General features: G+C 43.9%; 1 protein-coding gene across 3 annotated transcripts in view; it reads left to right on the top strand.

Annotated features, from left to right (window-relative positions):
• Positions 1-25,971, top strand: part of LOC311247543 (uncharacterized protein) — a 90,935-nt gene that overhangs the window by 39,302 nt on the left and 25,662 nt on the right. For 2 of the 3 annotated variants that reach the window (XM_084337903.1, XM_084337902.1), the window contains one exon: positions 23,648-23,751. The gene's annotated coding sequence lies outside the window, so the exon portion shown is untranslated. Of the gene's footprint in view, positions 1-23,611; positions 23,752-25,971 lie in introns of those variants that run through there. The other variant, XM_084337904.1, reaches the window with a different exon arrangement.

The following is a 25,971-nucleotide window of genomic DNA, read 5'->3' as shown; positions in this document are numbered from 1 at the left end:
ATAGGATTTTTTTTTTGTGATTCACGCCATATCCGGATCGCATGAGTAATTATGGGGCCAAATTTTCGTTCACAGTGCTTGATTGGTAGTTTAGTGTGTGCTATGTCCTTCAGTCTATGTGGGGCTACTATGTTTTCTTCTATTTTCCTCCAAGATGCTAATGCTTGGGAGTCAAACCATGTTGTCAATGGACTTAATGAGTACGCCTTAAAATATAGGAAAAAATCTGGAAATGCCATGCCACCATCTGCTTTATTTCTCTGTGCGGTGGATCTTTTTATACGTGGTGGTTTGTTATTCCAAATAAATTTGTATGTGGAGGAGTGTAATCTTTTCCAGTAACCCTCTGGAGGGGGTAACGGTAGCATTGAACAGAAGAAGTTGATTTTAGGTAGTACATCCATCTTAACTATTGATATCCGTGCTTGTACTGTGTTCTTAAGTTTTGCCCATCTATCAAGGTCGTCTTTGATTTTGTTTTGGATTTTTGTGTAGTTGTGCTTCACCGTTTGTCTTATGGTAGGGAATATTTCCACTCCCAAGCATCTGAAATGTTTTACCATCGGTATCTGTCCTGGGAGGGTTGTATCTTTTTTTGCAGATACCGGATATACCGGATACCGGATACCGATCCGATACCGATCGTTTTTGATTAAAAAAAAAAAAAAATTATTTTATATAATGTTTTTTTTTTTATAAAATATATATATTATATAATTAGACTTGTACTTGTATTATCTGCGAGACATCGCCACCACGCAACAAGTCAAAATGCTCGCTATCTGCAAACAGCTTCACTGTCTGTGGCTGCGTTTACATGGACAGTTTATTCCCCTTTTCATTCGGAATTAACGTTAAATCCTATTTAAAGTTATCATGTAAACATCTGAAAATACTTAATTCCGAATGAAAATGGCCATTCCGAAATAAAATCCATTCCGATGTAAGTGGCCGGTTTATTCCGTTTATCATTCCGAATTAAAGCTTTTTCTGTCCATGTAAACGCTTTTCACGCATTTTTCGGAATTAGTTCCCCCGGTCTTTCTGCGCATGATCGCGCATAGGCTACAGTACACATAGATGATCGCGAACAGGGGCACATATTGTTCCATAGCATAGGCCTTCAGTTGATCATGACAAATCCTCTCTTACCTTGACGATTAAAAAGCCTCCATAATTTAGTAAATAAAGCTGTAGCCAGCCAGCTAGTATTGATGCTATACAAAATTCTATCCACATTAGCTACATAGCTAACCAACTAAATACAATGGTATCCTGAGGTAACGTTAAATACAACATTTGCTAGTCGAAATGACTGGACACACACAGGGACAAGTTAAACATCAATCAATTAATTTATTCCAACAGGTAGTTTGAGCTGCATGTGAGCCGCGGTCTTTCTCTCCTCTCCTTTGGAAACTAATGATGATACGTTAGCTAGAAAAAGCACAGAACCGGCCGGCAAAAGTTAAGCTGCTAGCAACAGACACTATAATACTTCCGTCGGGGGATTTCAAAATAAAAGAGCGACGTCTAAAAGCACCGTAAATACGTTTATTTTGTACATTATCTAACATTAACACGAACCTAAACTAACTTTAGATTAGTTTAGGTTCGTGTAACGTTAGATATTGTAAAGAATAAACGTATTTACGGTGCTTTTAGACGTCGCTCTTTTATTTTGAAACCCCCCGCCCGGAAGTAAAAATTATGCTTATTTGTCTGCTTGTTATCAATGGGTTGCTACATACGGGGTACAATGTTACATAGGCTGTGCGTCGATGTTGCAGAAGCATAAAGGCAGAGTGTCTGCAACACCTTTGCTTTGTCGATGTTGTGGTGCAGTTGCTTTGAAGTTGCTGTAGCATGTAGAGGCCTTTAACGTTAGCAGAATAGACACACCGAGAGTCTGGTTAATGTTGTTTGGTACGCTAGCACAGTAGCTGAGAATACCGGTCGCAGCTGTTTGTTTACTTCCGGTAAACGTAATGACGTTAACATCCTGTTTACGTTTACCCAATCAGAAGCCTTCCCAGCCCCAAACCTTACGATGACTCGAAAACTCCCGATTAGACAGTGACTTTCATGTAAACACCTTGTCGGAATTAAGATTTGACATGTAAACTCGCATGATTTTTTTTTACATCCGAATGATTTGATTCCGAAGTTATAATTCGGAATTAAAAGTCACCATGTAACCGCAGCCACTGTGTACTCTAGTAGCCTCCAGCTCCAGCAAGGATTCTCCTGCGCTGCAGCTGGACCCTATTGGTATAACGTTACTGTGCTTTGGTCATATCACATTCAGCAAGCCCTCAGCTCGAATACGCATTGAATCAATGTTATAAGACATTGATATCAGGAGCTATCTGTAGCTACTGCTAGCCGACTAGATGACGTTAAGACAACTATTTAGTTCAATGGGACATTTAGTTTTGAACAGTGAACTAACGTCAGCTGACGCAAGCTAACGGAGGTATCAACATGGACTACTAGACTTGCTGGAGCATTTGTTGATATCAGGAGCTATCAGTAGCTAGCCGGCTAAATACAATACAATACAAGTTAAACAATGCCTACTAAAAGTGAATAGTTGACTGGGTAATTTTGTTTAAACAGTAACGATAGCTAGGTAGCTAACGTTAGCTCATGGTCGAATGCACTATAGACTCGAGCAGAGGAGCCTCCTCTCAGTCCTCAGTGTTTACAAACTGTACACGGGTGCTGGCGGGGCTAGGGAGGAGGAACAGCGGCAGTTTGCAGGTCCTGTGTGTCTGAGACAGACAGCGAGTGAGATCTCCGCTTGATCGGTTTCCGCGATCGGCGAATATGACTCATTATCGGAATTCACCGATCGCATATTTATACTGATTATCGGCCGATAACGATCGGTGGCCGATCGATCGGGGCATCCCTAATGAAAATTATTTAAAATGTTTATTAGCAATGCAGAGCTTTCAAACCATCCCGTATCTCTGTCCGAAACCCTTGTGCAACTGTGAGTACCTTTGAAACGTCTCTGTGATTCTTGTATAACGAACGGTTCGGTCAGAACCAGTCATTCAGGGTAAATCTAGGTTGGTTTCCTATTGAGGAGCAAGTGACTGTGGATTCACTCGGTGCATCACAGTCACGAAAGGGGCTAGGTGGTTGATGGTGGTTGAGAAGTGAGAGAGAGAACCCTTGTAAGTTCTCTCTATTTATACACTGTGGAGCGCAGTTCTGGAAGGTTCTAGCCTGTTCTAACCGGTTCTACTATGACATCATACTGAAGCTTAACTTGAATTACACTATGACACGGCGGCAGTTACACTAGGTGTTCTGCGTCTGCCCCCCGTGCCAAACAAGCAAGCCAACCTCTTGTTCGCGCATGAGCCCGTTATAATTACACTACTGTCGCTATTTCACAATGAACTATAATGAATTACGGTTCATACAGAACATGCGCCAGTGTCGGGAGTAATGCATGAAAGCTTATTTCCGCGTTGAAACTAATGCATGAACTGAGGAGCGCATATGCCGTAGTAATGATATTCTACCACTGGGCGTCAGCTACGCATGCTCTGAGCTGTGCGTAGACATAAGCACAAAGTCAAGTTCACGTTCAAATTGATAAATCCCACACTTTGCTTAGAAATGGTCGTACGCATGGGTTAAGCACATATCTGTGCGTACGCAACGTTGATAAATGAGGGCCCAGGACTGATAAGAAAACTGCTTCGACAACAATTGAGATCGAGTCAAGGGATAGCAAAGAAAATAGTTTTATTCTTTGCGCACAGAAGGATCAATTCAAAGCAGAGAGACAATCTGAGAAGTGAGCGACACGTCAAGGTTCACTTTCAGCCTTAAACAGTAGTAAAGAAATCGAGGTTTGTATACATGAAAAAACTGTCTATGACGTGGAATGAATACTGATAAGCCTGCACCTGCTGTGGCTAGGAGTGGTTTAAGACAAAACATGTTCTCTGTATGTTAGAGCATTTAGTAAGCTGATTTCCCGTACAGGAATAGTACAAGAAATATTGACAGTGTTTCTTAAAGGGTAACAAAGCATATGATTTTTCTATAATTCATTTATATTATAGTTTATAATACATTTAATTATATTATAGAAAGATTTTTCTATAATCTAATTATAATACTATAATAGAGTTGGATGATGTTTCACTGTCAAATATCTTTAATTATGATATGTTCAGTTTTACTGTGGTATCAGCCACTGTATTTTTTTTTTATTGATCTTTTTCCCCCTCCATTTTCCTCTGATTTTCTCCCATCCCAATGTTAGTCATTATGCCAATTCCCAATCCCCTTCCTGGTCGCTGCGCACTTACCCCCCACAGTCAGATCATCTGGGAGCGTGGAGGCTATCACGTGCTTCCTCCGACACACGTCCAGCCAATCAACCGCTTCTTTTCACCTGGCAGCGCGGATATTCTCCGAGAGGGTGTAGCGTGTGGAAGGATCACACTATCCCACTCAGGTCCCATCCGCGCTTAGCAGGCGCCCCGACCGAACTGTAGGAGTCGCTGTTTACAACGACCCGGACCCACCCCGCCAGCTTCTCCCACCCTCTAATACTGCCAATTGTATTAGTGTGAACGGCCAGCCAAGCTGGTGACAACCCCGGAGCTGTGAGCTGGATTCGAACAGGCGAATCCTGCTCACAGCTCCGGGGTTGGTGACGAACGCAATCTCCGCTACGCCACCTAACCGCCCGCGTCAGCCACTGTATTAATAATTGACCATGGTACTGCCATGATACAAATCATGTATTATCATGGTACCATTTTTGTACTTAGATAATATAAACCAATTTAACCATGATAGTGTAACCGAGTGGATTTGAACCTGAGACCATAGGATCCACAGGCGACCGCACTAACGAGCTGAGCTAAAGGGTCAGACCCGTAGTTTACAATAGCATAATAAAAAACAATTACCAGAGAAATGCAATAGATTATACAGAGCTTGTCGTACTTTACCACAGGAACGTTTCGTAAGGGTACTGTCAGTCATAGATGGTAGTGTCAGTATGTTGACTTACTCATTGTCTAACTTACTTGTTTCATATAGCATCCATTGACGGACAGCCCTACCATCATATCTCTTTCTCTGACCAAGTTGACAAAGCGTTTGAAGGAGGGAACACTGAGTCCTGAAGATGTGTTGTATTCATACATGGAAAAGGTAAGAGAAATTAAGTTAATGCAATAAAGATATTGAGGTATGTGCTATGCTCCAAACAACTTTCAGATTTCTATTCACTCACCCTACACTGACCTGTCACTACACTGACCTGTCACTACACTGACCTGTCACTACACTGACCTGTCACTCCACTGATGTGTCACTACACTGACCTGTCACTACACTGACCTGTCACTACACTGACCTGTCACTACACTGACCTGTCACCTGTCACTGACCTGTCACTACACTGACCTGTCACCTGTCACTGACCTGTCACTCCACTGATGTGTCACTACACTGACCTGTCACTACACTGACCTGTCACTACACTGTCACTACACTGACCTGTCACTACACTGACCTGTCACTACACTGACCTGTCACTACACTGACCTGTCACCTGTCACTGACCTGTCACTACACTGACCTGTCACTGACCTGTCACTACACTGACCTGTCACCTGTCACTGACCTGTCACTACACTGACCTGTCACCTGTCACTGACCTGTCACTCCACTGACCTGTCACTACACTGACCTGTCACTGACCTGTCACTCCACTGACCTGTCACTACACTGACCTGTCACTACACTGACCTGTCACTACACTGACCTGTCACTACACTGACCTGTCACTACACTGACCCGTCACCTGTCACTGACCTGTCACTACACTGACCTGTCACTACACTGACCTGTCACTACACTGACCTGTCACCTGTCACTGACCTGTCACTACACTGACCTGTCACTACACTGACCTGTCACTACACTGACCTGTCACTACACTGACCTGTCACTACACTGACCTGTCACTACACTGACCTGTCACTGACCTGTCACTACACTGACCGGTCACTACACGGTCACTACACTGACCTGTCACTACACTGACCTGTCACTACACTGACCCGTCACTACACTGACCTGTCACTACACTGACCTGTCACTACACTGACCGGTCACTACACTGACCCGTCACTACACTGACCCGTCAGAGTCGGATATTTTATTTGCCATGTATGGACGAATCCACATTGGAATACAGGTACAGAGCAATACTGTGTGTCTACAACTAAACCAATACAGGAGCAGAGCAGAAACAGTACAGAAAAAAAAACAGTATAAAAGGACAAATGCTGAGGTTAAGAATAAGATCAACATCTGCTAAAGTGCATATCATAGTAAAGTGCATAATGCATAGAGGCACTGTTACGACCCCTGAGGTCTAAGGGTAAGGGCTGTAACATAAACGTTGGTTGACAGAAAGGATGACCAGGTTTGTAAACAAAATTAATTATATTTATTGATATAAAAAGGAAGCACAGAGGGGCGCCGGAGTGGCGCACTGGGGTGCGGCGCGGCCGTCCCGGGTTCGACTCCCGGACCCGGCGACCTTTGCCGCATGTCTTCCCCCATGTCTCCTCCCGTTCTTCCTCTCTGCTGGACTTAAATAAAGCCAATGGAAATCTACCAAAAACATAAAGAAAAGAAAATAAAAAAAGGAAGCACAGGGCCCCGTTCCTCGTGCGTGGTTCAACTAAGCCGATCAAATGTCCTATTAGCAGCTTAAATTAACCCGATGATTGATGTCAGGCTATCTCGGTTTCTCGAAGCCTGATTCGGTCTCAAACTGTCTCGTTAATTCGAACCAGACTTGAGTACTCGGGATACTTGCGCGTAAGTCCCACGGGTTGACGTGATGACATATTACATTGTATATAGGAAGTGGAAGTAAACATTGCAAGTCACGTGTATTGCATCTAACAACCGTCTGGCAGTCTGTTTGTTCCGCACACAATGTATGTAATGTACTTCCTTGTTGATAAGAGTATTGATTAAACACTTGAAAAATATCCCTTCAAGGTACATTTAGAAAAGATAGAAAATGTGCGATTAATCGTGATTGAATATTTGAATGGATAGACAGCCCTAGCTGTTAGATATGATTCAGTACAGAATTCCAAAACGGTCTCTACTGCAGGTGGGGAGATAACAGGAACGTTGTGATCAGAAGTCATTCATACATTCTCTGATGAGGCTTAAGTTAACTTCTAGTGAATAAAACATGTGTTTAACTATTGCTCATTGTTCTGGTTCCCTGGGGTGCCCTTGTTAAGAACTACTGATGTACAACGTGTGTAGGCTGTTTGGCTGTTTTGCTGATTGACTGTCCTGACAGTGTCACACACAACCAAATGACACTCTTCATCACCTTCATCAAGGATGGTTAACCCTTTCACTGCGACAATACACAGAATGTTAACACTTCCACTGCCACACAACAGCAGGTTAAAACATATAATAATATAGACAGCATAATGTGTCATTTACCTCTGCTAGATCACATTTATCAATAAAAGTAATAAAATGAGATGTAAAAAAATAAAAATAAAATAAAATAAAAGACATTATAATCACGACTGAATGAATGGAATAAATCATGTTTATCGCGAATAATATAAGATAAGATATTCCTTTATTGATCCCCTTGGGGAAATTCAGGCATCATAGCAGCATGGGGGAAGGGGGGGGGGGTACAGGTAGTAAAAACAACACAAGCAGTGTGAATGAAACAAGGTGGAGGCAGACAGTGAAGGTACACAGAGAACCTTTTTACTTAATTGATACCATATTTTACTTGTTTTCACCTACAATTTCCACACTCTTGGGTCCAGTGGACCCGAACACCATGTACTGTATGTAATATAGTTCTCCTCTCTCTCTCCCAGCTTTCCTCTCTCTCTCCCAGCTCTCCTATCTCTCTCCCAGCTCTCCTCTCTCTCTTTCTCTCTCCCAGCTGTCCTCTCTCTCTCCCAGCTGTCCTCTCTCTCTCCCAGCTCTCCTATCCCTCTCCCAGCTCTCCGATCTCTCTCCCAGCTCTCTGATCTCTCTCTCCTCTCTCTCTCTCCCAGCTCTCCTCCCTCTCTCTCCCAGCTCTCCTCTCTCTCTCCCAGCTCTCCTCTCTCTCTCCCAGCTCTCCTCTCTCTCTCCCAGCTCTCCTCTCTCTCTCTCTCTCTCTCTCTCTCTCTCTCTCTCTCTCTCTCTCTCTCTCTCTCTCTCTCTCTCTCTCTCTCTCTCTCTCTCTCTCTCTCTCTCTCTCTCTCTCTCTCTCTCTCTCTCTCTCTCTCTCTCTCTCTCTCTCTCACAGGTTTTAGATTGGTGGCGAATGGTCTGGGGAAGGCAAGACTACAAACTGGCTGTTTCTGAACACAAGAATGTGCATTTTTGAAGTATTGTGGCGCTGTAGATGTGTCCTGGTCTGGTATTATACAGACCTAAAATAAGATCTTTGTTAAACACCCCACGCAAAAACCACACACTTTTAATGGTATTTTCAGTTCAAATGACGACGCAAAAAAATATTGTGAATCACATTGCAAATTGTAATATCTGACAAAAGAATTGTAATGCCAGTATTTTTCTTTCTGTATCTTTCAGTTCTAGTTCGGACACAGCTACCATTGTAAGCCTCTCACCGTCTCTCTCCCATGTGCACTGCGTTGTCTTTCCCTGTTTGAAATGCCTGTCGTAGCCCCTACAGTAGCTCTATGAATGTTGTAGGTAACCAGACGTTGAAGGTCGTTGAAACGCATCAGGTCTGAGGAAGTTGGAAGGCGGCTTTTGTTGACTTTAGTTCTGTCGATAAGTGTAGCCTGCTGCAGACATGTTCCAGAAGAAAGCCTGTTCTCCATCCCCACCTGCTCCTCTCAACATGTCTGTTCTGTTCCTGTTCCAAAAACCTGATATATTCTATTTTAGTTGATTTTTTTTTTTTTTTTTTTTTTAATTTAGATAAAAAGATAAATTAATCAAAAGAGATCTCTGTTTTTTTTGTTTCACCATCTCTGACCTGAGAAGCAATGACAGCCACAACTCACGTCTGATGAGATGATGACGTTCCTACAGGAGACGCATCAACAGAAACACAAGGCTGACTTATGTTCAGATGGACCCAATCTAAAATTATTGGCCAAGTATTAGTACTGCTGAGTATAGTAAGTAGTTCTCACTGCTGCTGTGAGTGGTAGTAGTACTGTATATACAGTACATTTCCATTCACCATTTTTCACAGTATATAGTATATTTTGTACTGTAATATATTGTTGTACACAACTTGTACGTCGCTTTGGATAAAAGCGTCAGCTAAATGTAAAATGTATATTTACCATTTTTCTCAGTGTAATTTTATCATAGTTGAGCTGTTTTTATAAAGTTGTGTTTGGCTACAACTACAATACTTTCCTTATTGTCAAACTACTGTAGTTTGGCAAATTATAGTATCATCAGTTGCCGTGACAACTATGTATAAGAAAGAATTGGGTAGGAGTGTGGGGGGGGGGGGGGGGAGGTTGGGTATGAGGGGTGGGTGGGGGACACTGTACAAACAAAACTGTACATTGGAATATTGACAAGACCATACTTGGTAATTTACTGTACATTGGAGGGGGTTGTTAGGACATTTACAGGGGCCAGTTTCGAATTGCAGTCTCCCGTAGGTGTTTTTTGAGAGTGTTTTTGAAAGTGGGTAGTGATTCACATTCCTTTACAGCTTTTGGTAGGGCGTTCCACATTGATGTGGCATAATTGCGAAACGTGTTTAGTCCCTTGTTTGAGCCGAATCTGGGTTTAACATGATTTGTGGAGCTCCCTCTGGTGTTGTGATCGTGGTATTCACTGACCTTTGGGAAGTATTTTGACATGTACATGGATACCTTGGTCGTGTAGTGTATCTTGTAGACCAGGCCCATTGCAAGTTGCTGTACTCTGTCGTCTACTCTAAGCCATCCTAGGTTGTCAAAGTGGGCAGGGGTGAGGTGGGTTCTAGGAGTAAGGTCAAGCAGTAGTCTGACCAGTTTGTTTTGAGATGTTTGTAATTTTGTTTTTAGCGCCTTTGAGGTGCTTTGGTACCATGAGGTGCAAGCATAGTTGTAGTACCCTTGAATGAGTGCTCCTGCCAGAGTCTTCAGGGTATTCTTGTTTACCAGTGAGGAGATCCGGTACAAGAATCGAGTTCGTTGGTTGACTTTTTTTATTACATTGGATGCCAATTTGTCACAGGAATGATTTGCCTCTAGGATGGAACCCAGGTAGGTAATATCTTCTTTCCTTGTGACAATATTGTCACCCACTGTAACTGAGTTACAGACAGGTGTCTGGGTCTTAAACAAGAGAGTCACATATACAGTAGAGGGTTTCAACTCTCCAACATAAACATTCGAAATGCGTTTGATTTCCTGTCAGCTATTGATTGTGGTGTATATGAGTCAATTTGAACCTGGGACCATAGGATCCACAGGCGGCCGCACTAACCAGCTGAGCTAAAGGGTCAGACCCGCTAGCAGGTGCTGGTTGACTGTGGCAGACTCCTTAGTAGTTTGCAGTCGTCCTCCCAAGAAGTGTGTCCTCGTACGCTTCTTCATCCATGCGAGCACTCGGGCACTCAGATCCCACCCCCATTCCTACGTAAACCTGGATACAGATTCACAGGGCAGTGAGATCCCACCAATGTGAATGAATTAATGAAAACTTTATTTAACAGATTTCAGAATGGGTACAATACAGTACGGCTCAATACACACAATTGTTAAGGGGATGCAGACCAGAGAAAGACGTTTGTCTTGTTTACATCGGGGGGGGGGGGGGGGGGGTGACTGAGCATGAGCATGATGGCATAGGCATAGCTTATTTCTGATTGGTTAAAAAGCCACTGCCCCAACAGTCATGAACTGTGAGAAAGAAAGAGTTGGTCTGTAGAGGAAATGTTGACTCAGTCTTCAAGGCGGCAATATAACAATAATCCATTAGGGGGTGTATTGCACAAAATATGCTCAGTAACGCAGACATCATTGTCCTCAAGTCTCTATTAGACTGGCTGGCAAAGCAGAAAGAACACTGTTTTAATCCACACCACAGCCTCTGAGACTGATTGCAAAATTTAATTCCCTAATAGAGAATTAGCTTTAATAAGGACATTCCATTAAAACAAATTTTTTTTTAAGCTTTTTTGAGGCTCAAGACCAAATTAACATCATGACTTAAAGGACATCAGCAACGTCATTTCACAGCTGTAGAATTGGTGTAATTTGATGACTTTGTGAATTGCAGAATAACTAATAGAGACTATTTGCATTTTCTTCCAAAGACATTGCAGCAGCAGTAGCAGCTGAATACATGAAGACCTGGGCTCTGGCCCCTAGGTGGCAGCAAAACACCAGAAAATGTTCTAGGTTAATGATGCAGCATTTTGTTTCTACAAGTCATGGGACCTCCTTCGATGTCCTCTGTTAGGTGGACCCTGCACAGCAAAGGACCTATAGCACTCTACAACACCAAGGGACAGAAATGCACCAAGCACTGGCTGGACGTTATACAGTATAAGCTGAATAGCTTCGCACCTGTATATGGACACGAAAAGAAGAAAGAAGAATGGGACATTTGATCACTTATTGTGTTTGATTAGCCTGAAATTGTCCCTTACTGTAGTTGTTCCTGATGCTTCATTAACAAAGCTGTGTGATTGTTTCAGACTAGACTTGACACCCTGGCGTGTGTGTCGTCACGCGTGTAACACAGCCCCAGACGAAGAGAAGACATGTTTCTTTCATGAAAAGGGGTGTTCCGGACACAGGTTTAGCTCTGTTTTTACTTGAATTCAGGCTTAACAGAAGAATGGTAATAACTATCATATTTGTACCATAATCCTGACCTCCATACAACCAATAATACAAATGTACAATAATTTTGGCATTTCAATAAACATTCAATAAGGCATTCAAAATAAATGAAATCTACTGTAATCTAGTGTACTTTAAAATTTTCCCCACAGTGCAACCGTTTTGAAACTAATTTCAGATATAATTGTTCCTACATGCTAACAATAGGGAGGAGAAACTAACTGCGTTTCAATATTTGTCAAAAACGTTACCTTTTGTGGCTTATTATCGCGAATCATAACAGTTATTGATATGATTCATTCAGAACGCTGAACCTTGAACCCCCACAGTATCTGAGAGGAAGTGTAGTTCGGAGAAATTCCAACGCTGGTCGACAGCTATGCATGTCCTCTACAAAATGGCCGCAAAAAGGCTACAATTCCCATGGTTCAAAATGTCCATTTCCGTTTCCGTCTTGGAATATACTTCAGAAAATCGAAAACTTAAAACTATCTAATGGCACTTTTAACCTATTGCTAAACTAACGTATTGATGATAATATACATTCTACATGCTTTTGTGACATGTTAGTGATGTTAATACTTGAAAACTTTTGATAAAACAACCGCAAAAAATATGCAACACTCTGAAAAATATTGATTTATAACCAGATGTAATTTTTTGGGTCGTGGGGAATGGTAATAATTATCATATTTGTACCATAATCCTGACCTCCATACAATCAATAATACAAATGTACAATCATTTTGGCATTTCAATAAACCCACAATAAAACCCTGTTTGTTTTAGAGCAAAGGTGAATTTGCTTCCTGTCGCTGACTCAGGACCAGTCTACTCGCGTACGCATTACATGATAATGTAGTATTTTGCTTTAGAAAACCTGACTGGATGTACTGAGTGAACCCTCAGATCAGAGTGATGATCGCTACGCTGTGGAATTCCTACATTGTGATCAGGCATTCTGTGCTGCTCGTGAATAAATACTAGTCGGAATCGTGTCACTTTTGAATGGTGCTTTATGACGTCGTTTTTCCCATTTCATTTCAGGGTCACGGTACGATATTGCTGTACTTTCAATCTGGCAGCACTGCTTGAATGGTACTCCATGTGAAGTCACGGTCCTACAGTGCAGAGCAACCAAAATGAACACGATCTGTGGTTTTGGAAAAGGTTTGGAGACCTTTGGAACACTGTTGGAACACCGGGTGTACGGCGAGATGGGCGCCTTCAACCCGGCGAAAACCAGATGAGGGATAGAGGGACGCTACTTAGAGGAACACGCCAACATTTGGGGAAATTAGCTTACCGTCTTCTCCAGAGAGAGAGACAAGAAGATAGATACCAGTTTCCTCTCTGTGCGTTCAGTAGAAAGCTATCTGGCTGCACGTTAGCCTAGCTTAGCACAATGAATGGAAGCGGACAGTGCCGGTTAGCCTTCGGGAGAGGTGTTAGTTGGACAATGCCTACCTTGGCTAACCGGCACTGAGGTGTTAAACAGTCTTGACGGCTGAGCGGACAAAAGATCCCCTCTGTACCGGCGCCCAGTCTGCACAGTGAGATGAGATGTCCACTGCGGCTGCTCCTCTGTCCTGCCAGGGTGTGATGGAGAGGGTGGCTGTCATTCTTCATGGTGTCCTGCCAGGGTGTGATGGAAGGAGAGGGTGGCTGTCATTCTTCATGGTGTCCTGCCAGGGTGTGATGGAGAGGGTGGCTGTCATTCTTCATGGTGTCCTGCCAGGGTGTGATGGAGAGGGTGGCTGTCATTCTTCATGGTGTCCTGCCAGGGTGTGATGGAGAGGGTGGCTGTCATTCTTCATGGTGTCCTGACAGGGTGTGATGGAGAGGGACTGTCATTCTTCATGGTGTCCTGCCAGGGTGTGAAGGAGAGGGTGGCTGTTATTCTTCATAATGTCCTGCATCTTACTCCTTGTGCATCTATCCACCACAACCCCCACTGAGTCCAAGCTCCTACCAAACACTGAAGCAGCCTTTTGGACCAGCTTGTCCAGCCACCTAGTGTCCTGTCTCTGTCTGTCATGTTGCCTCCCCAGCAGACTGCAGCAGAGACACTTGAACGTCTTGCCATAAAAACGACTGAGTTTTCGCCCCTGAAACTCGATACTCGCATATCACATTATTGTAGAGAGGAGGTTATAGTACTTGAGTCCAGGACTGATTTTCAGGACTCGTGACTCGACTTGGACTTGAGCACTGATGACTTGGACTCGGAAGGTGCAGACGAGGACTCTATCGCTGCTGTCGGGACAAAACCTCATAACTCCAAAAACCCAACTTTTCAGCAGATGAAAAAAACGAACACAGATTTGAGGGTGAATAGAGTTAGGAGGTTTAGACAGATGATCGGTTTAATGCTTTCCCATTGTTTAAACTTTGTAAAACCCACACACACATATGGAGGATGATCTACGGAGTTGATTTATATAAAAAAAATATATTAAAAAAATGGAGTTATGAGGTTTTGTCCCGACAGCAGCGCTATGTTAATTATAGTGTTATTATTATTTGATTTCTTTTGTAATAGGCCCTAATCATTTGGCATAAGATATTGATGGCTAGTGCATTTGTTTGGCTATTGTGTCACAAAGTAAATAAACTCCCTTTGAAATGGTGACCACTGCGTCATTTATGTTTAAATGTAGACCTTTCTTATTTGTATGTCAGCTCTTTGACTGCCAGAGTGGAGTGGACTCAACCTTGATGACTTGGACTTGGACTCGGACTAGGGTAATGGGGACTTGACTCTGGCTCTTCTTTGGTGACTCAGACTTGGACTCGAACACTGGGGACTCGAGACTCGACTCGGACTTGAGATTTAGTGACTTGACTACAACACTGGTCGAGAGGAGGTTCATTATTAACCCAGACGGATGTCTGAATGTCTGTTTTCCAGGTGTGAGCAGCATCCTTCAACGAGTGCCACATTCCTGTGAGCTGTGACACTGCATTATGATATGATATGATATGATACATTTATTTATATTGCGCCCCTCAACCAATAGTTACATCGGCCCGGGGCGCAGCCCGGGGAAAAAAGAAGAAAAACAGAAAGACAGGAACAATACGAAAACAGAAAAAAACATGCAGGCTAACCAAGCAGACAGAGAGCGGACGGACACAATACACCAGTCATACTACAACACAAAACTAGAGTGCTTGCAGATTTTAAGTTTTAAATGATAGACAAGGATGCTGCCTTCAAACAGGGTCGTGTTTACCACGTTCACCGGAAGAGTCCATATGAACGACCCACTGTTGTGGTATTCACAACTTTGTAAGTGGACATTTTCTGAAAGCTCAGAGGTCAAGAGTTGTGACGCGGTGCTGACATAAAAAGATAGAGGCTGCTAGAATGAAAACAGGACTGAAACAGAGAAGTATAGGACTGAAACAGAGGGGCTAGCAGCCTCTATACCTCTCTGTTTCAGTCATGTTCTCTAGTTACTGGCATCACTGCTCAGGAGGTGTGTCTCTCAGGAGGTGTGTCTCTCAGGAGGTGTGTCTCAGGAGGTGTGTCTCTCAGGAGGTGTGTCTCTCAGGAGGTGTGTCTCAGGAGGTGTGGCTCTCAGGATGTGTGTCTCTCAGGAGGTGTGTCTCTCAGGAGGTGTGTCTCTCAGGATTTGTGTCTCTCAGGAGGTGTGGCTCCATGCTGAAGTGGGGTCCTGCTGCTCTCCTCCCTGCCTGGAGGTAGATGTGGATGTGGGGTCCTGCTGCGCTCCTCCCTGCCTGGAGGTGGATGTGGGGTCCTGCTCCCCTCCTCCCTGCCTGGAGGTGGATGTGGATGTGGGGTCCTGCTGCGCTCCTCCCTGCCTGGATGTGGATGTGGATGTGGGGTCCTGCTTCCCTCCTCCCTACCTGGAGGTGGAGGTGGATGTGGGGTCCTGCTTCCCTCCTCCCTACCTGGAGGTGGATGTGGATGTGGGGTCCTGCTCCCCTCCTCCCTGCCTGGATGTGGATGTGGGGTCCTGCTCCCCTCCTCCCTGCTTGGAGGTGGAGGTGGATGTGGGGTCCTGCTGCGCTCCTCCCTGCCTGGAGGTGGAGGTGGATGTGGGGTCCTGTTCCGATCCTCCCTGCCTGGAGGTAGAGGTGGATGTGGGGTCCTGCTCCCCTCCTCACTGCCTGGAGGCAACGGTCAGCTCCTTGTTCTTGTCAGCCCATCTTCACCACCTGTCGCCGATCCAACAGAAAGTCCAGGACCCAGCTGAACAGGTCCAGGTTGAGGCCCAGGTCTCTGAGTTTGGTGTCTAGTATGGAGGGGACTACATGGTGTTGAAAGCTGAGCGGAAGTTTATGAACAGCGTCCTCACATAATTTAAACAAGTGACCTTGTTCTTCTTAGGCACATACGATTCCAAAATACTGTACAGACACACTGAAATAACAAGAGCGCACATGCAAAGTAGAGTGACAATACACACAACAACAAGCATTCCCTGAGGAATATCCTATTCAAGTTGTATATCTTTCAAGGTTGTGAAAACCTCCATTGTGCAGAGATTATATGATGATGATGATGATGATGATGATGATGATGATGATGATGATGATGATGATGATGAATAGTTTATTTTCGGTCTTTGTTTACAGATCAATCAAAAACACACTTGTGTGGACTTTCAAAAGAAAAGAAAAAGAAAAATCACAAATGTACATATTCAAAGTAAGCTCACACACAAAATCCAAACTCAATGACCGAAAAAAGGAATATCCTTTACAATTCTTAAAAACTAAATATACTTTAATATAAGAAAGAAAAACTTAAAATATGCTGCAAGATATTACCTATTTTTTTTTTAAAGAAAAATAATTAATGATTTTGTTTTATGTTTTACTCAAAACTGTACTCCTGAATTATTTGATCCTTTAGGGCCTTTTTAAATCTGCATTGAAAGACTCCCTGGTCCACCAGCTTATCATAGACTTTTGACTGAAGAAACATCCTTTGGTTCTATAAATCGTTTACACTTTACAGTCTATGGTTCTTCATACTCATAGCAAACACACTCATACGTCTGTTTATACCACAGTCTCTTACTGGATGACCGTTGAGTTTATATAAATTATAATAATGTGACTATCTCAGGAGGAAGAGGAGGCGGAGGAGGAAGAAGAAGAAGAGGAGGAGGATATGGTGGTATGTTCCATCAGTTAATTTCAAACAAACACCATTACAAACAAGACAGATGTTAAACAAATTACACCGCAAAGCAAAATTTCAATCATTTACCAGATTGAAGCATAACTCATTAATTCTCTATGTGGTTGAGCCAAAAGCAATCTCTGCTTGGCAGTGGACATATTGGCAGTGGAAGGTGCTAATTTGGTAGAGGCACGCTACCCTCACTAAATTTTGAAGAAATACAACAGTGGCGTTTCCTCTGTCTCAATCTTCTCTCTATCAGCTTCCCACGCTCTCTCTCGCCAGGTAATGGAGTAACCTTAGTAAAAGCTCAGCCTTCTCCTCCTGTGTGTCTTCAGGAGTTGCATCCTTTGACTGATATTGTTTGATGCCTGCCTCTTTTTCTCGCCGCAGTATAGTCAGGGGCGTCATTTTGGTATGGCAAGGTATGGCACTCGCCATACCTTGGCAAAAAATAAATAAATAAAAATTATAATAATTTTTTTTTTATGTTTTAGAATTCGAATGTCAACATTATGAACGAAGCCTCGAACTATTCGGTACAGCCCTAGCATGTTTTGATATTGTCAATTATCTCACTTTTACTAGGTGACTTTTACTACAAACTCAAATATGCCACAAAAAAAGGAAAATGGACATACAGACGTTTTTTAATCAAAGGGCAGCAGAGACAAGTGATACAGGGACACAGGTAAGGTCTTACAATGGCTTAGTGATTATAACAGTGCAGTTCAGCATTCAGTAACCCATACTTTTTGTGAACGTGTTTTTGATACTACATTCTGTTGAACACACACCTCAAAACCGTACCTAAGGAAAATTGGCTCAATTGCAAGAAAAATAATAGACAGTTATGATATTACATTCTGCATAAATTGTATGCAAAATATTGTGGTTCCCTGCTTTAGTCTGTTGACACATTTCTATACTAAAAATGCTTGTGTAGTCCTGTGTCATACCTAAATGTCATATAAGTGAATTGTATAGAAACAACTCACCAAAAGTGACTATTGCGCAACTGATTTGACAAAAAAAATCCACCAAGGGGGGGAAACCCCACCTTCAACCCCCCACCCCCCCCCTCCCTAATTGCCATACCTTGGCTTTTACTGAAATGATGCCACTGAGTGTAGTCCTTTGTAAAGCAGGAAGCTCTCGTGGTTGTAGGCAGATCTGTGATGCCATTCACTGCTTTTATATTGGATATCAGGTTGGAAATAATTTAGGCCAGATTATTTTTCTATTTATCTCCAATAACTTATGCCAATAGAAGAAGTCTTTATTTGTCATGCAGCAACTGAACACACACATGTAAGATGAGCGACACAGAGGAACACGCCCACACACACACGCTGCCTCTCTGCACTTGACCCATCCCGTCGTCCTTCCCTCCCAAGGGCAACCGGGAGCAGACATGGGTTGCGGCGTGGGCCGTGCCCGAGGACCAATCCAAGTGCTCCTGTCCCTCTTCATCAGGGACGCGACAGCGTTAGCGATCTGTTCTGTATGTTCAAGGTTTATCTCTTTTTTTGGGGGACGGGGGGGGGGGGGGACGGGGGACACACCCTTGCGAGCACGGGGAGAACAAACTCCACACAGAAAGGCCTGGGAGATACCCCACCTGGGTACCTGCCTGGCAACCTGGTCCCCAAGCGGGAATCGAACCCACAACCTTCTTGCTGTGAGGCGACAGTGTTAACCACTACACCACCGTGCCGCACTACCTCATGATCAAAGCATGCGTTACGGCATATTGATGAATATATATTTATAATTGGCAGATGATACTGTCTGTTGTCCTGTTGTAGGATCCCCTTGATTCAGTGCTGGAGAAGTGTGAGCTTGCGGAGCATTGCGTGCACAACAGAGCGAGACTGGAGCAGTGTGAGACCCGCGTGGCGCCTCGGTCTGCGACGGTGGAGGACTGCACCGAGGAGCTGTTTGACTTCCTACATGCCAGGGACCACTGTGTGAGTCTGACGTCTGGCCTGTGACCATTATTGACCATTATTCATCATCAAACCTTTATTTAACCAGAAAATAAAAACCCATTGAGACAGAGGTCTCTTTTTCAAGGGTGATCTGGCCAAGAAGGCAAGCACAGATGATGAAAAAACATATATAACAACATACACAGACACAATACACATACAGTAGACCAGGGGTTCCCAAACTTTTCAGGCCGCGACCCAAAAATAACGGTGTCAGAGAGCCGCGACCCCCACTATTATAGGAGGTAAACATTTTTTTTTTTTTATTATTATTAACGAGAGGGCCTACCTGGAAGAGGTAGAGAATCTGTCGCAGTGGTGTCAGGAAAACTGCCTCTCCCTGAATGTCAGCAAAACAAAAGAGATGATTGTGGACTTCAGGAGGTCGGGGGTCAGGGACTACAGTCCCCTCAGCATCGACGGGGCACCGGTTGAGAGAGTGAACAGTTTCAAGTACCTCGGAGTCCACATATCCGAGGACTTGACATGGACCACACACATTGACAGTATTGTGAAGAAGGCACGGCAACGCCTCTACTTCCTCAGGCGCCTAAGGAAGTTCCAAGTCAGTCAGAAGATCCTTAACACATTCCCTGCCACGCTTATATCCATCAATGTTTGATCACTGCCACCAGTCTAAGCCTATGGAGATGTTTACCTTCTTTGCAGGGCTATAACTTTTTAAATTGTATTGCTAAATTGACATTACTATGGCCCATTCAACATCGATTATCTATCGTTCAGGATGTAGGAACGTTTTACTTTTTCATTCATAGATTCTTCCAAAAATACCGTCTAGAATATAAGTATGTTTTTATCGTTTTCTGCAGTAATTCATAGAACGTGAGTTATAGGCATAAACGCATATATAGATTATCAAATGCCGTTTGTTGCCGATACACGCTATATTAAAAATGTCAACTGTACATGATCCTAAACGTTATGACTGATCATGTGCGGATGAACGGAGGGGGGGGGGGTCGTTTATAATTCCGTGATCGTCGTTAAATGCTTTATGTAGTATGGGTGATATATTGATCAAAGCAGTTTGCATGGATAATAATAAACAAACAGGCTGAAAGTAACGTCAGCGTCCTCTTACCGTTGGGCGATGAGACTGGAGCAAAAAGATCCCATTTATTTGACGCGATCGAGTCGATCCATTTCATGTTTGTATAATAATAATACACGCCCAAATCATGTCGATTATTGAGTTATGGCAGCGATCCATATCCACGGTGTGTGGCTAGAGTCCCGCGACAATATGTGAGTGCCGGACGCATTTCGGAGACGCACCGAGGTCGACTCGGCCATTTCCGGTTTGGCTCGCCGATCATCCACCAGGGGCAGTATTGAAGCGTTGCAGAGTTGTGCCGAGTCCCACTGCATCAGACCAGGCTCCGTGAGGGAAATATGAATAACATGGCGAAAAAATTAAATATGATCTCAATAATGTCGTACGCCGTGGATTGGCAGAATTAGCATGAACTTGAAACACGTCGTACAACGGTATTGGCGCAGGATGTGTTTGTGAACTTCTACTCATGCACAATAGAGAGCATCCTGACTGGCAATATCACCTCCTGGTTTGGGAATAGCACCGCACAAGACCGTAGCAGACTACAGAGAGTGGCCCGTTCAGCCGAACGCACAATTGGAGGGGGGCTTCCCACTCTCCAGAACATTTACAACAAGCGGTGCATGGGTAAGGCTAAGAGAATTATCAAAGACTCCAGCCACCCAAACAACTGCCTCTTTGAACTGCTGCGGTCAGGCAAGCGATACCGGAATCTCATGGCAAGCACAGAAAGACTCAGAAGAAGCTTCTATCCCCAGGCCATCAGGATGCTCAATGAACAATAACATTGATTGATTGATTGATTGATTGAAAAGTTTATTAACAGATTGCAGAATGGGTACAGTACAGCTCAGAGACTCAGTGTTCAGGGTAACAGAGCATGAGGTGAGACGGATCTTTAAAAAAGTGAATATCAGGAAGGCAGCAGGACCGGACGGCATCCCCGGCCGCGTCCTAAAAGTCTGTGCCGACCAACTGGCCCCGGTATTCACTGACATCTTCAACCTGTCCTTGGAACAGGCTGTCATCCCCACCTGTCTGAAGAAGTCCACCATCATCCCTGTACCCAAAAAATCTACGCCCGCTTGCCTCAACGACTACCGCCCTGTAGCCCTCACCTCCATAGCCATGAAGTGCTTTGAGAAGCTAGTGAAGGGCTACATCTGTTCCTCCCTCCCCATCAACCTGGACCCTCTGCAATTTGCATATCGCCCCAACAGGTCCACGGAGGACGCCATAGCCCATGTGCTGCACACAGCAGCATCACACCTGGACAAGAGGCAGGGGAACTATGTGAGAATGCTGTTCATCGACTACAGCTCAGCATTCAATACCATAGTCCCCTCCAAACTCATAGCCAAGCTCAGGGACCTGGGCTTGAACTATGACATCTGCCAGTGGGTCTTGGACTTCCTGACGGGCAGACCCCAGGTGGTAAGAGCCGGCAACTGCACCTCCTCATCCATCACGCTCAACATTGGGGCCCCCCAGGGCTGTGTTCTGAGCCCCCTCCTCTACTCCCTGTACACACATGACTGCGTAGCACAGCGGAACAACAACACCATCATCAAATTTGCTGATGACACAGTAGTGGTGGGCCTGATCTCTGCCAACGACGAAAGGGCCTACCTGGAAGAGGTACAGAACCTGTCACAGTGGTGTCAGGAGAACTGCCTCTCCCTGAACGTCAGCAAAACAAAAGAGATGATTGTGGACTTCAGGAGGTCGGGGGTCAAGGACTACAGCCCCCTCAGCATCGACGGGGCACCGGTTGAGAGAGTGAACAGTTTCAAGTACCTCGGAGTCCACATATCCGAGGACTTGACATGGACCACACACATTGACAGTGTTGTGAAGAAGGCACGACAACGCCTCTACTTCCTCAGGCGCCTAAGGAAGTTCCAAGTCAGTCAGAAGATCCTTAGGAACTTCTACTCGTGTACAATAGAGAGCATCCTGACCGGCAACATCACCTCCTGGTTTGGGAATAGCACTGCACAAGACCGTAGCAGACTACAAAGAGTGACACGTTCAGCCGAACGCACAATTGGAGGGGGGCTTCCCACCCTCCAGAACATTTACAACAAGCGGTGCAAGGGGAAGGCTAAGAGAATTATTAAGGACTCGAGCCACCCGAACAACTGCCTCTTTGAACTGCTGCGGTCAGGCAAGCGATACCGGAGTCTTAAGGCGAGCACAGAAAGACTCAGAAGAAGCTTCTATCCCCAGGCCATCAGGCTGCTAAACGAACAATAATCACTATGCAACAACCATCAAATGCACACAGCACACACACCCACACACTCACTCAAACAAACAACACACTGCAGCACCCACTCTCCACACTTTAGATCACACAAACACACTTACACTTTATATTTATTGATAAAGGATTTGCACTACAACTCGTACACCTACTGTGAATTGTACCTAAATTGCACCTCGTCCCATTTCTCCATTTCTGCCTTGCACTATATAGTATTGTATATTAGTACACTGCACAGTATTGTATATTGTATGGTAACTACGTCTATTCTGCATCGAACATTGTACATATGTCTAAACTGAACACTGTGACCTCATTTTTTTTACTTCTAATTTTACTATGTTATTTTATTTCATACTTATCTTGTCTTGCACAGTCTCTGGAGCGCAACAGTAAGAAGCATTTTGTATAAAAGTATTCTGTACTTCTGTATGACACTATTAAAGAAACTTGAAACTTGCTCAATACATACAATTGTTAAGGGGATGCAGACCAGAGAAAGACTTTCGTCTTGTTTACATCAGGGTCCCCCGTTGTTACACTATGTAACAACCATCAAATGCACTCACAGCACACACATCCACACGCACACACTCACTTTAAACAAACAACTCACTGCAGCACCCACTTTACACACTTTAGAACACCTAAACACACTTTATATTTATTGGTAAAGAATTTGCACTACAACCCATACCTCATTACACCTTACTGTAAATTGTACCTAAATTGTACCTCATCCCATTTCTGCTTTGCACTATATAGTATATTGTATGGTAACTCAGTTACTTCTACTCTGCATTGAACATTGTACATGTGTACATACTGAACACTTGTGTCTACGTACGTGACTTCTATTTTTTACTTGCTATACTTATTTTATTTTATACTTATCTATTTTTGTCTAGCACAGTCTCTGGAGCGTAACAGAAAGAAGCATTTTGTATAAAAGTATTCTGTACTTCTGTATGACAACTAATAAAGAAACTTGAACTTGAAGGTAGTTTGCTGCTGTTGGAGGCGGAAATGGGCGCGTCACGCGATTGGGCGCACATGTCACATGACCAGAAACAGTGGTAGCCAATCAGATCGCACAAGAAACGTCAGTGGCCAATCAGATCGCAGAACGCGGAACTGGAAATCCGTTGGTAAAAGAATAGACGCCAACTGGCTCCCCCCTCTCTCTCCTCCATGTAACGCGGAAGTGCCGTCAGTGGTCTATTGCGTTTCAACGTCTTCCTGGATTCCCCCACAAACGCGTTGTGTGTTTTGTTTACACAGTGTAAAGATTCTATAGCAGAACTCTACTGGACCAAGACTTCACATCTGGACCAAAACGTTCTTCCTGAGAAAACAGACATCAGACTGTGGACACCACAACATCTGTAAGTAGTACAATTATGTTTACATTGTTTTCCTCTCTTGTGCTGCTTCCTTGCAGCAGCGGCACTCGAAAGGAGCCTTGCAGTTGTACAATCCCAGTTGAACCAATGCCAAATGTTTTACATCTGTAGTACTTTACCATCTCCGTGGTCAACTAACTGCTAGCATCTGCAGCGACATAATTCTCTTCACAATAACATATTACATTTCTCCCGATACCGTTAGCTCTATCGTAGCTGTAGTTTCAAGTTTGATCACATATAAGGTACAAGTACATTATAGTGAAATGCTTGGTTCTGTGTGGCCCCTGAGAGTGTGCTTCATACAGTAAAAATGAACAAAATCAAGCAACATTTCGACGGAGTCCACAGAGGCGGGAGAGTGCGACGCCATCTTGTTGACTTTCTTTGTTCTTTGTTCACTGCCATTCGGTAGCTAAAGTCAACGTGATATTAACGTTAGTTTGATTGACATTTACAGGGGCCGGTTTCGAATAGCAGCCTCCCGTAGGTACTCTTTGAGAGCGGTTTTGAAGGAGGGTAGGGAGGGAGTCACATTATTTTACGGCTGTGGGTAGCAATAGCATATCCGGTGTGGGTGGATTTGGATGAAGGGCGCTTGTTTTTATTATAGCCTCCTCCCGTTTTGCCAGTACTGTGGTACGATTGATAGCGTGTGGTTTAGGAACAGCGAGTTTTTCACAAATCCAGCGCTCCCTTTCTTGGCTGTGACGTAGTCACGTTACATTCGGAGGCAGACAGTCGATCTGCCAATTACGTCCCACCGCTTGCACCCACCTCTTCTTCTTACCACCAATCAGAAGCTCTCGTTCGTTTATTTACCTCCGGATTGTCAGCCATTACTCTACTCGGAGCTCAGGCTAATAACGTTAGCTCCCCGCGCCAGCCACATTGACAAGTACCAGCGCTTATACATTACTGGCAAATGTCTTGTTGCACTTGTGGCAACGAGCGTTGTCGGCATCGACTTTAGTAAAATAGACCCAGACTTTTGAACGTTTCGTTCTGTCCGCCATGAATGATGAGAGCAGAGCTGTCTGTACTCGGCAGCACCCGTGTGTGAGTGAGTGTGTGTGTGAGCAAAGCCCGGAGCCCGCTCGACGCAGGCAGAGACACCGAGGCAGGAGAGATAACGTTATAGAAAACGGCCAACAAGATTAGTTTGCGATGTTTAAATTCCTCAAAAAAAACTCCATAATTTCTCGAGTACCGATAGCAGTACCGATGACGTCGGAGCTTATAAATACTAAAAAAAAAAGAAAAATTTAAAAAAATTCGGTTATCGGCTTGAGGAGCATAAAGTTATCGGTGTCAAAAAATCAATATCGTGCATCCCTACTTTGAACCTGTTAAGCGTCTTCAATATACCCCCCCCCCCCCCCCCATTTCCTCACTAATGGAACTGGTGTTGCAGAGTCACGTTAGTTAGTTATTTAGACACTGTAGTTTAGCGTTAGCTGAACGGCTAACTGGCGTTAGCCAGTTGATCAATTCTATTCATGTCTCCTCTAGAGTTGTTCCGATATCGATACCAGTATCGGAAATGCCGCCGATACTGCCTAAAATGCTGGTATCGGCCAATACCCTCTAATTCTGCGCTCCGATACCATATGACGTCATTTATCAACAACACTGCGGTCTGCTGTGAGCATTATAAAACAAACGTGTGTTTAACCGACCGTGAATTAAAGTGTCAATGCTGTTTGTCATTTTAACAGCAGATACTTTCTTAAATGCCATCCTCCCGACAGAGCGGTGTTGACGGGGAGCTCTGATGCGTTCGCTTGGTGGTGTTAGCATTGAACAGCTAACCGAAAGCTAGCGTTAACTAACGTTAATGGCTGCAGACCTGCAAGCAAAGTACAGCAAGTTGGCAAAGGAGTATTCCAACTTAAATCACATTTTCACCAGTAAAGTTTGTCTTTTCATCTACCGGTAGCTCATGCTAGCTAACCTAGTTCACGTTAACGTCGTCACTAGTGATCGACCACCTCGCGTACACAATTAATGACATGTTGCGGACAGCCATATCATGACAATGTTTAGCTTTTAGTGCCAAATGATAAGAGTCTGAGGCGGAGTCTCAAAAGAGGATGTTGAATATTTATTGTTAATTGTAGGTTAAAAAAAAACTATTCGCGCGATTTTAATTTGGTTCCACAATGACTCATTACTAGGGATGTCCGATATTATCGGCCGATA

Source organism: Notolepis coatsorum, assembly GCF_963971535.1.
Source record: "Notolepis coatsorum genome assembly, chromosome: 2".
Classification (NCBI taxonomy): Eukaryota; Metazoa; Chordata; class Actinopteri; order Aulopiformes; family Paralepididae; genus Notolepis; species Notolepis coatsorum.
This window is presented reverse-complemented; position numbering and strand designations above follow the sequence as displayed.